Source organism: Stomoxys calcitrans, chromosome 4 (genome assembly GCF_963082655.1).
Source record: "Stomoxys calcitrans chromosome 4, idStoCalc2.1, whole genome shotgun sequence".
Classification (NCBI taxonomy): domain Eukaryota; kingdom Metazoa; phylum Arthropoda; class Insecta; order Diptera; family Muscidae; genus Stomoxys; species Stomoxys calcitrans.
The window spans coordinates 112,026,294-112,044,617 of record NC_081555.1 but is presented as its reverse complement, the minus strand read 5'-3'; positions in this window follow the sequence as shown (position 1 = coordinate 112,044,617).

Here is an 18,324-nt window from a genome sequence, read left to right as displayed (position 1 = left end):
CAATCCTCGGACTTACGTGCATGCGTATACGTAATCTACATAATACAACGTAATCTACAACTTTAATACACACTACATTGGATTCAACTGGACACACTTTTGTCCAAAATTGTGCAGACCACCGTGGTGTAAGGCGTAAACACCTAGGGTCTTATCTTGATGTGAACATCAAAAAAATGTCCAGCTATGGATTATCCCATCTCTAATGCTGGCGACATTAATGAGTTATTTCGCCATGTAAAACTTCTCCACAATAAGGTGTCAGCCAGCACATGGCATTCTGAGGTCACGTATAATGGAGTAAAAACTTCAGACAACACTCATTAAACTGACAGAAGTCTCCCGCTTCTCCTTAATGGAATATTTGATGGAAACTTTTGGAACATGGTGTTTCTAGGGGCTTCAGTAGCCAAATCCGGGAAATGATTTATGTGGAGTTTATTTAAGCCAACTCGGCAAGTGTCTAAGAAGTTCAATCCGGGGATTGGTATATCTCTACTATGGTTTATGGACCTATCTCGGTTGGGCAACATTTGGCGTGAGTTTTCAACGCAATAACTATATTTCAAAAACCAAATTGGAAACAATTATGGCATCTAATCGCTTACAAAATAAAATCCAGTAAGGAAAGGCAAAAGTCGGGCGCAGCCTACTATATAATACCCTATACCACCGAGTATACATAATACTTTTAATAGATATGACTTATATCCAAATTTAGTCAGACTTTAATTTTGCATATTTATTGAAATATCGAATAGAAATTTATACAATTTTCTTATGGTACGAAAATTGTGGCTTCCACAGCCTTAAAAGTCGAAACGCATAAAAGATATATATGGGAGTTTTATTTAAATCGATTTTGATGAAATTTTGCACACGTATTAGGATGTCAATTAAACCATCTCATGAAAAATTTTGTAGAGATCGGACCAAAATTGTGGCTTCTACAGCCTTAAAAGGCCATCTCGGATGAAAAGTATATATGGAAGCTAAATCTAAATCTGGACCGATTTTTATGAAACTTTACACACATATGAGGACGTTGAATAAAACAGCCCTTGCCAAATATTGTAACCATGGGGCCAGAATTGTGGCTACTACAGCTTTAAAAGGGCATATCGGATAAAATATATACATAGGAGCTATATATAAATCTGATCCGATTATGGTGAAATCTTGCACACATATTGAGACGTCACAAGAAGCACTTCGTGCATAATTTTGTAAAGATCGGACAAAAATTGTGCTTTCTACAGCCTTAATAGGTCAAATCGGTCGAAAGTTATATATGGGAGCTATATCTAAATCTGAACCTATTTATTTGAAATTGTGCACACATATTGGGACGTCACACGAAACATTTCATGCCAAATTTGGTAGAGATCGCACCATAATTGCGGCTCCTACAGCTTTAAAAGGGCATATCGGATGAAAGATATATATGGGAGCTATATCTAAATCTAGACCAATTTCAATAAAATTTTGCAAGCACTTTGGGTCGTTAAAAAAAACTCTTCGTGCCAAATTTTGTTAGGATCGGATCAAAATTGCGGCTCCTACAGCTTTAAAAGGGCATATCGGATGAAAGATATATATATCGACGGATCTAGCTCTTTTCCTTTTTAGCGTTTCAAACAAATTCACAAATCTATAATACCCTGTACCACAGTGGTGGTGCAGGGTATAGTGAGGTTCGAATTTTATGAGAGGTTTATGTTTTTTGGATCCTATTAGGTTTGAGGATTGAGGTACATTGGTGTACTTCAGATAACAAATTTCAAAAACATTTGATAAAAATTTTAGCTTCTGAATAATTCGCTACAGAAATACCTTACTATGTTTCTGTGTCGCTAATCTCAAACAAATTTTCAACATTAAAGACATTAGCAAATACTTAAGGCCCTTTAACTGCTAGATTTGAAACTCGCCACTGTACATTTTGCGCCTCGTTGAACTAATAGAAAATTAATGCCTGCTATTCATTTGTGGCAACATAATTGTGCACCCACATAGTTTTGCAGCGGTTGCTTAAAGCACGCCAAAAAGCATCTCCCATCTCGTTGTCTGTAGTGGCACAAGGAAAACTGCAACTTCATTTTTGGTTGCTGTTGTGTAGCTGGCTGCATACAGCCTGCAGTATCTGGCGTGTGCTTATAATGGACTTGCCACCATGGCTGGGTGTCTTACTGTTTCATTTCATTTCATTGCTATGTCAAATGTGTGTGTGTGTGTGTGTGTGTAGATAAAACCCGCTTTCATGCCAGCATTGAAGTCATGGTAATGACGCTGACTCTGATGATGATGATGACAATGGCAATGATGATGTTGCAGCCAACCATCATCGTATGCATTTTTGTTGTCGTCATCCTCATCAGTGGCATTGTAAGGTTACGCGAATATCGACCAAACAAACGATCACAACCTACCTGCCTACCCAGCAACCAACCAACCTACTCTACTCACATAAATACTGAGACCGAATTTCCGGGGTATTTCTTTTTTTTTTTAAGTGATATAGCCTACTAGAGTTAATACCTAGTCTTGTCTTCGACCTGTCCATTGATGGTAGCTTAGGTGTGCCTTTAAGCCACATCAGATGTTAAGCCACAACGGCTGCCATAAAAGAGTTACTTGTTTCGGTGGCATTGTGCATATAATTTTGTTCAAATTCTTTGGCCTCAAATTTATTTGCAATCATATTTTAATGTTATTTTCATGTCTACATCTGTGAGGAAGTTTTACATTTCTTGAGGATTTATGATGGTCTTTAATGCTTTTGATTTTAAGCGAAATCATGAATGCTGTACGAAAGCTAGAATGCAATGAAAAGCGAATTGAAGGTGCTTAAGGATGTGAATGCCAAGTGCAAAAGTATTTTGGAGGAAAATGAATTAAATTTAAAGTACACTTTTTGCACTATTAGGTTATAGGTAGTAACCATAACATTAGACAAATTATTGTGGTATTACCAATCTGTGTTAGCATGGTGCAAATAGTAGTTGATTTTGGCCGCCTAAGTAGGGAAAACTATAATCGCTAATAAGCCATATGTGGCATAGAGAATGCTTGCAATCGATGCCATTTCCGCCAAATAAAGGCCAATACAATAATGTGGGGATTACAGCTGTGTAGATCGCAAACGAACTAGTTCCTTCAATGAACTAAATTATTGCATGATGTAGATCTTTGAATGAACTAAACAGTTCATTGAATGAACTAAATGGTTCATTGAATGAACTAAATAGTTCATTGAATGAACTAAATGGTTCATTGAATGAACTAAATTGTTCATTTTATGAACTAAATAGTTCATTGAATGAACTAAATAGTTCATTTAATGAACTAAATAGTTCATTGAATGAACTAAATAGTTTACTAAATTGATGATTGAAATAAATCAACTGAACTGTTCACCAGCTCGTACCTGTTAGGGGTGACCAGTTTCCAATTGGACAGTGTTGCCACTGATTTGCAACTCAGTTAAAATTTTGAAAAAAAAAAGAGAAAAAAAGAAGTTTACGGAACTAGTACACCAGCTAAACGAACTTGTTCAGTAAACTGAAATCGGCCAAAGTGGATATTCACTATAGCTAACGGTATTTTTCAGCAATATTTAGTGTCATCTGATTATTGTATTACTATTGAAAGGACAAGCAAATTTATAAGCAACAAAATAATGTTTAAACAATATTTGCAAAATTCCTCCAAACTCCTCTTTCATCCTACTTTGTAGATTTTTGAAAACTTGTGCATAATACTATCTGAGAAGAAAACGATTGCAAGGCACCTCAAAAGAGAGGTGAGTCAAGATCAATCCTTTTTACTTTGCAGTCTTGTACAAAATCTTCCAACTAAATGGAGATCATATCGCGCAATTGTTGAGTTCGAAAAACGTTTGACATCATTCCCAAATCTACTGATTAAGATAGGCATACCAAGGCAAAGGGAAGTTAACGTGGCTTTACATTTAGAACTACTGTTTAAGATAGGCATACCAAGGCAAAGGGAGGTTAACGTGGCTCCACATTTAGAATGAGGGCCTATGGCGCTCTACGTCTGGGTACAAATCACCTTCCTAATGCTTCCTTAAAAATAATCAGATTTCCCGAAGTGCATAACACTGCGAAAACGCTGAAGAGGAAAAAAATATCCCCGCTTTCAAGTACTGGGAGGACCAAGCTAGCCGTCCCCGAATGAAAAATCTAGACAGTATCCTACAAAGGGGACAAAGTCGGAATAAGAACGAAGGAAGCGCGAATGGCACATGATTCATCACCAAGGACCCCGATTCAGCCACCACGGAAGGGGAAGATAGTAGCTGAAAAGGTAAGGGGAGCTGCCCTCTTATGCCAGAGTGGACAGGAAATAGAACTGAGATGAGCTGACGTATGTAGTCATCGATATCAGCAGTGTATCTGGTAGGATTCCACCTAAGGGAAAATCTGGTTAACGAGCGGAACATGGAGCATGTGTTGAATTCTGAAGAGGATCCACCAATGCAAATTATGAGCTGTGACCATAAGGGAGACATCTTGATGCTCCATAATTTGGTTAAGTTGTTCAGCTTGAAGACTTTTAAGAGCAGAGAGAGCACTCTCTCGCTCTCTCTGCCAGCAGAAGAGAGCGAGAGAGTGCGTGTGAGCGAGCACAATTTTGAGTGTTTGGTAATTGAGACCTTGCAAATTTCTACTGGAGGTTTTTTCCCAGCAGAAATTTTCAATAATTCAGCTGTTTAATTCAAATAAAAGCAATATTGAGTAAAGGTTTTTTTTACCCTCTTGGAAATTTTTACTGGAAAAGTACGCGAACAGATCTAATGTTAGCAGAATGTATTGATATCGTCAAAAAGCTCGCTGGTAGTATCCACGCTCCCTGGGAGTGTGCAAAGCTCGACTAGGTAAGAGAGACGGATATCCAAAAGCTCACAAAGGCGATGGTATTAATCAAGGGATGGGGCAGCAAATTCGCGAGAAAAGTGGTGAAATGCCTTAGCAAGCAAAACCAAAGTTTGGTCGCAGAGCAATGAGTGGTCTTCCACAGGGATGAGAAGGAGGAGGAGGGGAAAGGAAGTTACTTCTCTTGTGTTGGAACTCGATCAAGTCTCCGTGACAAGTTTGGCTAAGACTAAAGGCATGGCGTTCTATGGAACTAAGGCTGTATTTTCAAGATTGGGAAGACTAGGATAGGCAAATATCCTCATATTGAGACATCAGGCGGTGCAGTGACATGACACTCAATACCGCCTAACGAACATGAGGCCGACGACGAGACCATCACGAACTTTCTCAATGTTGGCAAGACTAGGATAAGCAAAGATCCCAATATCAAAACATAAGGTAGTGCAGGCATAGGAGACTCAATACTAGGGTGATGACTTTTTTACAACCTCATATGCATATGCTCATATGCATATACTTAACCCCTTTTTGACATGGTCCAACTTTGAAAGCAATTTATATTCTTATTTTATTCTCAATTACCATTCATAAAAATCTCACACATACAGGGTGGCTGATGAATATTGCTACAATGATGAATATTGCTACATTTTTTTTTCGGTGTATGGAATACATTTTTCTTTTATTCATGTTAAATTAAATTATTAAATTAATTATTAAATTATTATTAATTAAATTAATTAATTAATTAATTAAATTAATTATTAAATTATTATTATTAAATAGAAAAAAAGTTATTACATTTTTTTTTGGTAGCGGCTTTCATCAGCCACCCTGTATGTATTATTTGGGGTGTGTTCCTCGGAAATTGACCCAAATTTGTATATATTTCGCATTTTACTCTCTAATACCTTTCGTTTGAGTCCCATATTGTCCCGTTCGATGTGCATGTCCATTTGGGCCATAATTTCGGGGTGGCACGACCATAATTTAATCTCAAACACATTTCGTTTGAATCTTATATTGTCCCGGTTCTTGTGATAGGGCGGCTCTACCCCAAATTTTTATATAAGTATCGTATTCTACTTTCCATCGCCTTTTCTTTCATACCCATATTGCCCCAATCGGTAAACATGTTATTTTTGGGCAGTTTCTAAAAGTGGGGCGGGTTCCCCGACACTTGTCGTCAAATTGTTATATCAAGTGTATATTCTACTCTTAAATGTCTTTCATATGACACCCATGTTGTCCCAATCGGGAAATATGTCCGTTTGGCTGGGTTTTAGGGTAGGGCGTCCACCACCATTATTCGACCTCAAAATTTTATACCAATTTTGTGTTGTTGGGTTACCATACACGGTCACACTAAATTTCGTTTAAATCTATGCAGCCATTTTTAAAAATTGGGTGTTAGGGGGAAGGTCCGCCCCCTCGCAGAAATGAAAAAAATCAAGTACCCCATTTTCACCGGGGGCCAAACTCTACCATCTGTGAAAATTCCATGACAATAGGTTGATAATCATCCGTTTTTAAGTCTACTCGTATCAAACAATCCGCAATTACTTTTTGGGCAACCCAATTGTATATATATTCATGATAGTCGTAAAACTGGACTACGATCTAGCCATGTCTGTTCGTTTGTCACGCTACAATCTTTAAAAATTGAGATAATTGACTGAAACATTGCTCAGATTCTTTTTTTTTGGAAAGTTCAAGGATGGGCTATATCGGACCAACTCTTGATATAGCCGCCATATAACCGATTTACTTATTAAGGGTTTTAGTGCCATTTAAGCCACATTTGTTATTGGATTTCGCAGAAATTTTGTACAATGTGTTGCATTAGGCTCCTCGACATTCGAACCGAGTATGATACAGATCGGGCTGTATTTGGATATAGCTGTCACATAGACCCATCTCACGATTTAATGTCTTGGGCCCATAAAAGGCGGACTTATTATCCGATTTCGCTGAAATTTGCCAAAGTCATTTATGTTAGGCTTTTTGGCATGTCCTATATGGTTCAGATCGGTCTATAATTGGATATAGTAGTCATATTGGGTTGCCCAAAAAGTAATTGCGGATTTTCTTATAGTCGGCGTTGACAAATTTTTTCACAGCTTGTGACTCTGTAATTGCATTCTTTCTTCTGTCAGTTATCAGCTGTGTTAGCTTGCTTTAGAAAAAAAGTTTAAAAAAAGTATATTTGATTAAAGTTCATTCTAAGCTTTATTAAAAATGCATTTACTTTCTTTTAAAAAATCCGCAATTACTTTTTGGGCAACCCAATATATACCGATCAGCCGATTTAAGGTTTTGGGCCCATAAAAGGCGCAGTTATTACATTTCGGTAAATTCGAACACAATGTGTTGCGTTAGGCTCCTCATAATTCGTACCGAGTATGGTCAAGATCGGGCTGTACTTGTATATAGCTGCCACATAGACCGATCTCCCGACTTAAGGTCTTTGGTCCATAAAGGGCGCATTTATTATATGATTCCGCTGAAATTTGGCGCAGTAGCCAATATTAGGCTTCTCGGCATCTGTGCCTTATATGGTTCCTATCGGTTTATATTTGGATATAGGTGCCTATCAAAGCAGCGTTTATTACCCGATTTCGCTGAAATTAGGCACAGTGAGCTTTGTTAGGCCCTTCAACATCCGTGTTCAATACGGTCTTTAGTTGGATAAAGCTGCCATAGAAACTAATTTCCCTGTCATAGAGACTGATTTCCAATTTAGAACCTGATCCCATAAAAGGCGCACATTTAGATATAGCTGCCATATAGACCAATCTGCCGATCGAGGGTCTTAAGCCCATAAAACCGCAATTATTATCCGATTTCGCCAAAACTTTAAATAGTGAATTGTTTTAAGCCTCCCAATATCCGACTCTAATATGGTGCAGATCGGTCTTTATTCAGATATAGTTGTCATATAGACCGATCTACCGATTAAGGGTCTTAAGCCCATAAAAGCTGCATTTATTACCCGATACCGCTGGAATTTGACACATTGACTTCTGTTAAGTCTCCCGTCATCCGATCAGAATATGGTTCAGGTCAAACTATATTTAAATATAGCCGCCATATAGACCGATCTTCCAATTTATAGTCTTAATTCCTTAAAAAGCAGATTTGTTGCCCGATATCGATGAAACTATGACTTGTATAAGAGTTCTCAGCATCTGAATCAAAAATGATCCAGACCAGGCGTTATTAAGTTGTTATAGAAGAGGATGGTTAATTTATCCATGATGTTGGGTATCCACAGTTCGACAGTTTTTATAAAAAAGGATGGTTAATTGATTCATGGTATTGGGTATTTAAAGTTCGGCACGGCCCAACATAACATGTTTTTACTTGTTTTTTCATTATTAATCTTGTTTATAAAAATTTTTGTTATCCTTTTGTTTCGCTTTTGCATTTACACATCTAGTGAATCCAGCATCATCAGTGTCTCTGCAACCTGGTTTGGAGATGGCATTTAAAGCTATATTGCAGAAATTTTCATAATTACGTCATGTTTTAGTTGAGCAGCTAATATTGCGTGGAATTGGTGTCAGAGGTCACCATGGCCTATAGGTTAGCATGCTGGCTCCTAACACTTAACGCCTAGCGAGAACATCAGCAGTTTTTTAACCTTCAATTATGAAAAACTTCTGTGCGAAAATTTTTAGCTATCATTGACCTAAAACTTGAATCGGACGGCATGAATTGAAATAAGAGGCATATGGCCGCTGTTCCTTATAGAATTATTGTGGAAAAATTAGCTTTACTTGCTAGGCCAAAAGTTGGTGCGAGCATCCCTTAACATTTCAAATCTTTTAAGCTGTATTAATTTAACCAAACTAGAACAAGAAGTGGTATTTTTCAGTAAAGTAACTTAACTTCTTTTTTTATAACTTTTGGATTTGCGAAATGCAGGCTCAACAGCCAAAAGTGATGGATAGAGAGAGAGAAAGAGAAAGAGTAGGAGGAGGAGAAAAAAACAATAATCAACAGAAAAAATGTGACAGAATTCACAGATAAAGTAATAGTTTATATGGACAGATTATTATGGCCAACTGTTATGTATATATGGACCATTTTAGACGTATAAATAAGCCTTAAGACAGATGTTCTGTTTATACGTAGACATAGTGAAAAGTTTTGTGCCAATAAATGGTTGAAGTTGAAACAAGTAAAATCATACTAAGATCTGCCGGGCCGAATCTTGGGAACCTACCACCACGGATTCTGCTAAATGTTTACCCAAAGGATTTTGAACGACGTGACACGATTGTTGGAAGAACACTACATACAAAATTTCAAATCGTATAAAAATTGAAGCTTCCAGAGGCTTGAGATGTCAAATTAGGAGATCGGTTTGTATCAGCTCAATCGGCCGGGCCGAATCTTGGGAACCTATCACCACGGATTCTGCAAAATGTTTACACAAAGGATTTTGAACGACATGGCACGATTGTTGGAAGAACACTACGTACAAAATTTCAGTCCCATCGAAAAAAATTGAGGCTTCCAGAGGCTTGAGATGTCAAATCGGGAACTATATCAGGTTATAGACCGATTCAGACCACACTTGCCACGATTGTTGGAAGTCGTAACGGAACACTAAGAGCAAAATTTCAGACCAATCGGTTAAAAATTGCAGCTTCTAGGAGCTCAAAAAGTCAAGTCGAAGAACCACTTAATATGGAAGCTATATCTAAATCTGAGCCGATATGGGCCATTTGCAATCCCCAACGACCTACATCATTAAGAAGTATCTGTGCAAAATTTTGTGCAGCTTGCTCTACGCGTTCGACAGCTATCGTGATTTCCACAGACGGACGGACGCAAGAACCGATGGACATGGCTAAATCGACTCAAAATGTCCAGACGACCAATATTTCGAGGTGTTACAAACGGAATAACTAGATTAGTATACCCCACATCCTCAGAATATCGATCAGCTTTCCAATTTCGCAACACTATTTATTGTTGACGTAAAACTTTGGAGATTACAAATGTGCCATATCAATTCATATTAGATTGTAGCTCCAATATAAAACAAACCTTCGTTTATCTGAATGCTTTTATCTGAATCCCATATTATCTTTATTGTACTACGAATTTGCTCGAAGGGTTTAGGGTCATTTAAGTTCGGATGTTAGATGTACTCCATTCTTAAAATACACTATTTGAGTCCGATATTCCCATGGAGATTTTGGGAGTGGAAATGCCCCTAGAGTGCTGATTGGTGGGTTTGGGGAGTGGTGTGGACCCCCAGTATGGACTCCCGAAAGTAGGTATAAATTTCGTGCTCTGTTCCCAAATACCTCTCATTTGAGACCCATATTGCCATGATCGGTAAATCGTGGCCTTGAAAAAAATATAAATAAAGTGCTCTTCTTTCAAATACCATTTGTTTAAACCCAATATTGCCATTGGTTTAAGGGAAGTTAATGGGATGAAGCGTCTCCCAATCACTTGGCCTTAAAATTGGTTATCAAATTAATTTTCTAATTTCGTTGGAGACACATATTGCCATTATCGGTAAATTTGTACTCACTCTTTGCGGACGTTTTGGGGAAGGGGCGGTGCCCCATATACATGGCCCACATTTGGATATCACATTCGTAATCTACTCCCAAATACCATTATTTGAGTCCGATATTTCGAAAGTCAGTAAATAATTGCTGTTTGTGGGGTGTTTTGGGGAAGGGGTAAGACCCCCATCAAATTGGTCCTCAAAGTGGGTAACAATTTTGTGCCCTACTCCCCAAAACCATTCATTTGACATGGTTGGTAAATATGTACGATTAAGTGGTGTTTTGGGGAGCAGGTGGTAGCCCAAACACTTAGTCATGAAAAAATATCAATATCGTGCTCTACTACAAAATATCGTTTATTTGATCCGCATATTACCATTGGCCTTAAAATTGGGTATCAAATTTGTTTTCTTATTGCAAAAGACAGCAAATATGTGCGGTTTGGGATATGGGCCCCAAAAACTATCAATATCGGACTCCACTCTCTTAAGGCCCAAATTGTCATGGTGAGCAAATAAATCCTATTTGAGGGTTGTTATGGGGGATGGGGCGGCCACTCAGTGACATGGCCTTGAAAATATATATCAGATTTGTGTTCCACTCGAAAATACCTCTTCCTCCCCATATTGCAATGGTCACCGAATACGTCCTTTTTGGGTGGTGTTATGGCGGTGAGAGGTGACGCCATAGACACTTTTCCCGAATATTGATATCAGATTCGTGCCTTACTCCCAAATACCTTTCATTTGAGCCCTATATTGCTATGGTCGTAAATTTTTCATTTTTGGGGGGTGGTTTTAGAGACGGACGGCTCCCCAAACACTTGGTCCCACATTTGGATATCGCATTCGTATTCTACACTCAAATACCTTTTATTTGAGCTCCATATTGGCATGGTCAGTAAATAAGTCCTGTTTGGGGGGTGTTTTGGGGAAGGGGTGGACTTGGTCCAGAAACTTGGTCCCAGTTTGAATGTCAAATTCGTATTCTACTCGCAAATACCTTTCATTTGAGTCCCATATTGCCATGGTCGGTAAATATGTCCGATTTAGGGGTGTTTTGGGGCTTGGGTTGGTCCCCCTAGCACATGGTCCGACAATTAGATATCATATACGTTTTCTTATCCTAAATACCTTTCATTTGAGTTGCATATTGTTGCGATTGGGCCATATATGTATTTGGTAGGATTTGGGGTGGGGCGTCCCCCCAAGGTATGCCATCCGGAATTAGGAAAATTTTGTTTTTAGGTTACTATAAGAGATCACACAAAATTTCGTTGAAATCGCACCACCCATCTCCGAGATCTGGCGTTTCTGAAAATTAGGGTAAGGGGGAGGGTCCGCCCCCCTTCAGAAATCAAAAAATTTAGTACCCTATTTTCACTACCGGATCATTATGCACCATATGTGAACATTTCAAGAAATTCGGTTCAGCCGTTTTGAGTCTATACGGAACAGACAAACAAACAAACACAAATTGATTTTTATATATAAGATTACCATAAATCACTAGCATTCAAAATCAAAATCCTCCCTCTTTAGTATTTTCTTATGTCGTCGGTAGTAAAAATTTTCACTTTATCCTCGCTTCCCTATCTAAGTATCATCAATTTACACATATTTATGTACTCGTATGTGCATGATCCATTGCATGTCTGGACTGTTGCACGTATATGCTCATGTTTGAAGCCATGTTTTTACAATGCCTGCAGCAGACGGACAATTAAATGTTGAGTAAGCGGTAAGTTTAGCTTTGCGTTTCGTTTCGTTTTTGCCACTGCTCGCATGGACGTGCAGTGTGAAGAAAAACTAATTAAAACGGGAAAGGTAGCATACAATTGACCAGTTTGTCATATTTGGGTAAAAATCACAAATGCTGTCATTTGTTATGGTTTAGTTTTGTGGCCCAAGTAAAAGACCAACATTGGTGGCAACCCAATGTTCAATTGTTCCATAATCGTAGACCATGGTCATGGATCTTCTTCATAAAAATGGGAAAATAATCTAAATGGTGACCATAAAGCCAGTCAGCCCAAAAAACTTCGGACGAAAAGTATATAGTACTAGCCGAACCGGGCCCGCTCCACTGCGCCTTCTATTATTTTATGTGGAACAAAATTATTCTTCGAATATTTATTTTCAACAAAAAAAAGAGCTTTTAGTGAAATGCCATGCTACGAAAAAAGTATATGCATATGGCTTGGCTAACAACATAACAAAATAAGTGCCTTTATTTCAATTCCATATGACCTTTATTGGACCACGAATTTGCTCGGAGAGTTTAATGCCATTTTAAAAACACTTTATTTCCGTCCGATATTCTCATGATGTCCGATTTGGAAGTGTTTTCGAGGGTGAGGTGGTTCACTAGACACTCGGCCCTGAAAAAAATATCAGCATCGTGCTCTTGTCTCAAATACCATTTATTTAAACCCCATATTGCCATTGGTTTAAGTTGAGTATATGGGATGAGGCGTCCCCCAAATACTTGGCCCCAAAATTGGTTAAGAAATTAGTTTTCCCATCTCAAATACCTTTCATTTGAGCCACATAATGGCATGGTCGGCAAATTTTTAACACTTTAGGGGGTTTTTGGGGAAAGAGCGGTGCCCCAAATATTGGGTTGCCCAAAAAGTAATTGCGGATTTTTTAAACGAAAGTAAATGCATTTTTAATAATACTTAGAATGAACTTTAATCAAATATACTTTTTTTACACTTTTTTTCTAAAGCAAGCTAAATGTAACAGCTGATAACTGACAGAAGAAAGAATGCAATTACAGAGTCACAAGCTGTGAAAAAATTTGTCAACGCCGACTATATGAAAAATTAGCAATTACTTTTTGGGCAACCCAATACATGGTCCCACAGTTGGATATTCATATTTAACTCCCAAATACCTTTATTTGAGCCCCATATTGCGATGGTGAATAAATAATTGCTGCTTGTGGTCTATTTTAGAGAAGGGGTAGACCCCCAGAAAATTGGTCCCGGAAGTTGGTATCAATTTCATATGAGCCCCACATTGACATGGTCGGTAAATATGCCCGATTTAGGGGTTTTTTGGGGAGTGGGGTGGTCCCCCAAACACTAAGCCCTAAAAAATATATCAGCTACGTGCTCTTTTCTCATATATCTATGTATCATTTATTTGAACCCCATATTGGCATTGGCCTCGAAATTAGATATCAAATTCGTTTTCTAATCTCAAATATCTTTCATTTAAACCCCTTATTGCAAAAGTCAGCAAATATGTCCGGTTTGCGGTGTGGGCCCCAAAAACTATCAATATCGAGCTCCACTGTCTTGAAGACCCAAATTGTTTTGGTGAGCAATTACGTCCTATGTGGGGGTTTTATGGTGTTGGGAAGTCCGGGACGTCAGATTCGTAGTCTACTCCCAAATACCTTTCATTTGAGCCCCATATTTCCATAGTCGGCAAACATGTCCGGTTTGGGCGGTGTTTTGGGGGATGGGGCCGCCACTCAGTGACACGGCTTTGAAAATATATATCAGATTCGTGTCCTACTCTAAAATACCTCCTATTTGAGCCCCATATTGCAATGGTCAGCAAATACTTCCTATTTGGGTGGGATGGCCATAGAAACTTTTTCCCGAATATTGATATCAGATTCGTGCTTAACTCCTATAGACCTTTCACTTGAACCCCATATTGATATGGTCGTAAATTTTTCCTCTTTTTCCAAATAGCTTTTATTTAAGCCCCATTTTGCCATGGTCAGTAAATAAGTCATGTTTGGTGGGTGTTTCGGGGAAGGGGTGGTCCCCCAGAAACTTGGTCCCACATTTGAATATCAAATTCGTCTTCTACATCTGTCCACTTTTATTTTTGGGTGGAGTTTTTGGGGTAAGGGGGAGTACCCGACCCCTTCCGATGTCAACAAATTATATAGCCTATTCCTCCTTCCAGACCATATTATTAATCTACTCCCTAATACCTTTCATTTGAGTCCCATATTGTCATTATCGTTCAATATGCCTATTTGAGGGGGTTTGGGGTCGGGGCGGCCCTCAAGGAACCTGGACGCTATTTTTAAAATCAAGTAAGTACTCTACTCTCGAATACTTTTCAGTTGGGTCTCATATTGATCCGATCGTTGTACTTTAATTGTGAGTGGTGCTTTTGAGGTAAGGGGAAGGGTCCGCCCCCATTGATATCAAAAAATTCTATAGCTTATAACATCTTCCAGACCATATTCGTAATCTACTCTCGAATTCCTTTCATTTGAATCCCATATTGTTCCGATCGGTCCACTTTTATTTTTGGGTGGTTCTTTTGGGTTAAAGGGGAGGTTCTGCCGATATCAAAAAAAAATTATAACCTATTATTCCCTCCAGACCATCCTACACAATCTGTGAAAATTTCAAGAATATCGATTTAGCCGTTTGCGAGTCTATTCGGAACAAACAAGCAAATCAACAAACACAAATTTGAGTTTGAACTCAGGTTGAGTTCGAAAATTGGCTATATCGGACTATATATTGATATAGGCCTCATAAAGACCTATCTGCCGATTTAAACTACATTTATAATCCGACTTCGCTGAAATTTGGGATAGTGAGTTGTGTTAGGCTTTTCGATATCCTTGTTCAATACGGTTTATATCGGTCCAGATTTAGATATAGCTGCCATAAAAACCAATCTCCTGATTTACGGTCTTGGCCCCTTAAAGGCGAATTTATGGTCCGATTTCGCTGAAATTTGGGAGAGAAAGTTATGTTAAGCCTCTCAATATCCTTGTTTAATTTTGGACGAGATCGTTCGAGATTTGCCATACAGACCGATCTCTCGATTTAAGGTCTTAGGCCCTTAATAGGAGTATTTATTGTCCTATATCGCTGAAATTTGGTATAGCGAATTGTTTTAGGTTCCTCGACATCCCTGGTCAATACGACTTAGATAGGTCCAGATTTGGATATAGCTGCCATATATACCGAGCTCCCAATTTAAAGTTTTAGACCCATAAAAGGAGAATTTATTAACCGATTTTGCTGAAATTAGGCACAATGCGTTGCGTTAGTCTCTACGACATTCGTACCGAGTATGGTCAAGATCGGGCTATATTTAGATATAGCCGCCGTATATACCGATCTACCGATTTAAGTTCTTGGAACAATAACAGCACATTTATTACTCGAATTCGCTCAAATGTGACACAGTGAGCTGTGTTAAGCTCCATTCGTCCTCTATATGATTCAGATCGGTTTATATTTGTATATAGTTGTCATATACATATACCGATCTCCCGATTTAAGTTCTTAGACCCAAAAAAGGTTAATGTGCTACAATGAGTTGTGTTAGAACCTTACATAGCCTTTAATAAACAGATATAGCCCCCACATAAACCGATCCCCGGATTTGACTTCTAGAGCCCGTAGATCAATTTTCATCCGATTTTATGCGAGACTTCAAGGACAACATATATTTTCAATGTGTAGCGGTAATTTTGGCCCCATACTGTTTTATTCCCATTTTATTGGCACAAAAGTTGATGAATTCAAAATCCCGCCAACCTTAACCAGAGAAACTATAGTGGACCAGTATAGACTATAATAGACTATTAGGTAACATTCTTGATCAAAATGATATTGATTAATTTAGATTTTTTTGCTAAAGGTGTCATACTGTTGCATTCCCGCTTTATTGACACTAAAGTAGGAGGATGCATACGTCTCTATAGAAGAGATTCTAACGTGCCGGATTCTAGTAGCCCATGAGACTTTAGTAGGTCAGCGTAAAATGCAGCACATACTTGAAACTTCATATTACTTTGGCACTTAGGCGAGAGAAGTACAACACCAACCCGCCAACTTATTTTGTGTGATTCTACAGATCGACGAAGAGTTGGAGATTGAATTATTAGGAACATATTTGGTGCCCCAGGTTGACACGGTTAGTTTTGCCCCACGTTGGATGCCATTCTGTTATATTCTTCTATTGGCTATTGGCAGTGCGAGCTATATGTCCTACCATATTCAATTCAAAGTAATTTCTTTATAGCTTGTTTAACATCAAGATAGGCATACTGACATGGAATCGTGTTATATGTTATCATGCCTACCAAAATGAATGCGATGAAGTATTGTTATTCGCTTGTATGTTCAGCTATAATCGGCCTAAAACTACAAAACATAAACAAGTAAAAAGGCGTTAAGCTCGGCCGGGCCGAACTTTGGATACCCACCACCTCGGATATATATGTAAACCACATTGCGTCATAATGAGATGAAAAATGCAAAACTTATGCCCCCATAGAAGCTATATCGAAATATGGACCGATTTGGACCAAATTCGGCACAGACATTGAGTGGTCTAATAAGTACAAGTCATAGTTCAATTTTGAATAACAAAATATTGATATTTTTGGTAGCTATATCACCGATCTGAACCATATACGAAACGGACGTCGAAAAACCTAACGTAAGTCATATTTCAGCGAAATCGGATTATAAATGCGCCTTTTATGGGTCCAAACCCTTAAATCGAGAGATAGGTCTATATGGCAGCTATATCCAAATCTGGACCGATCTGGGCCAAATTGCAGAAAAATATCGAGGGACCTAACACTACTCACTGTCCAAATTTCGGCGATATCGGACAATAAATCCGTCTGTTATGAGCCCAAATCCTTATATCGAGAGATCGGTCTATATGGCAGCTATATCCAAATCTGGACCGATCTAAGCCATTTTGAAGAAGGATGTCGAAGGGTCGATGACAACTCACTGTCCCAAATTTCAGTAAAATCGGATAATAAATGTGGCTTTTATGGGACTAGGACCTTAAATCGGTGGATCGGTTTATATGGAGGCTATATCGATATACAGTCCGACATACCCATCTTCGAATTTTACCATGCCTGTAGACAAAAAAAGAATCTGTGCAAAGTTTCAGCTCAATATCTCCATTGTTAAAGACTGTAGCGTGATTTTAACAGACAGACGGTCAGACGGGCGGACATGGCTTCGACGATCAAGAATATACATATGTACTTTACAGGGTCGGAAATTGATATTTCGATGTGTTGCAAACGGAATGACAAAATGAATATACCCCCATCCTTCGGTGGTGGATATAAAAACCTCTACTGGAATGTGCAAATTTCTAATTTGACCTCTAGTGCCACTTGCTTCCCACCACTGCCTTTTTCAAAAAGGGTTTTTCTGGATTAAAAGAAAATCGTATCAAATGTGCGCTGAATTAATTTCATATGTTTTGATTTGTGTTTGCGTCGATGTCTTCTTGTCACGGAATCATGTTTTATAACACTTGATATAAACGTCTAGAATGTCCACTACCATCCTTGACAGACTCTCTGACTGACTGGCTGCCTACCTTCCTTCCACATATAACCCCAACATCTGCCAATACAAAATTGGCAATAAAATTCCAATTTCCTGAGATAGCGATTATTTAACCGCTTCTACATAAACAGAGGATACAAACCATGAAACAAACAAAAAAGACCCCATCATCAGTGCACACTTTGCCATTTCATGGGATCAACATTGAGTTGAGTACAAGAAGAGCTCTATTTGATCATACATTAGACCAAACATCAGTATGAACATCAATCACCGATGTTGCCCATAAATGGAATGACATATTCCAGAGATTCCCATTGTCATCATCATCATCATCATCGTCGTCGTCGTGGTCATCTTTAGAACATTGAACAGAGATGATCACGATTACGATTGGTTTGTTTAGGCATAAAGCATAGTAGATCTCACGTTTTAGTGTTGGTTGCTTCAGGCTTTGCCCTCATATGCAGGGAAAAAGCCACACACACCGTTGTGGTTTTTTTTTCCTTTCCAAAGTTTTTTAAGCATTCGGTACTCATTGGTCATCGAGTGTTGCTAAACAAGT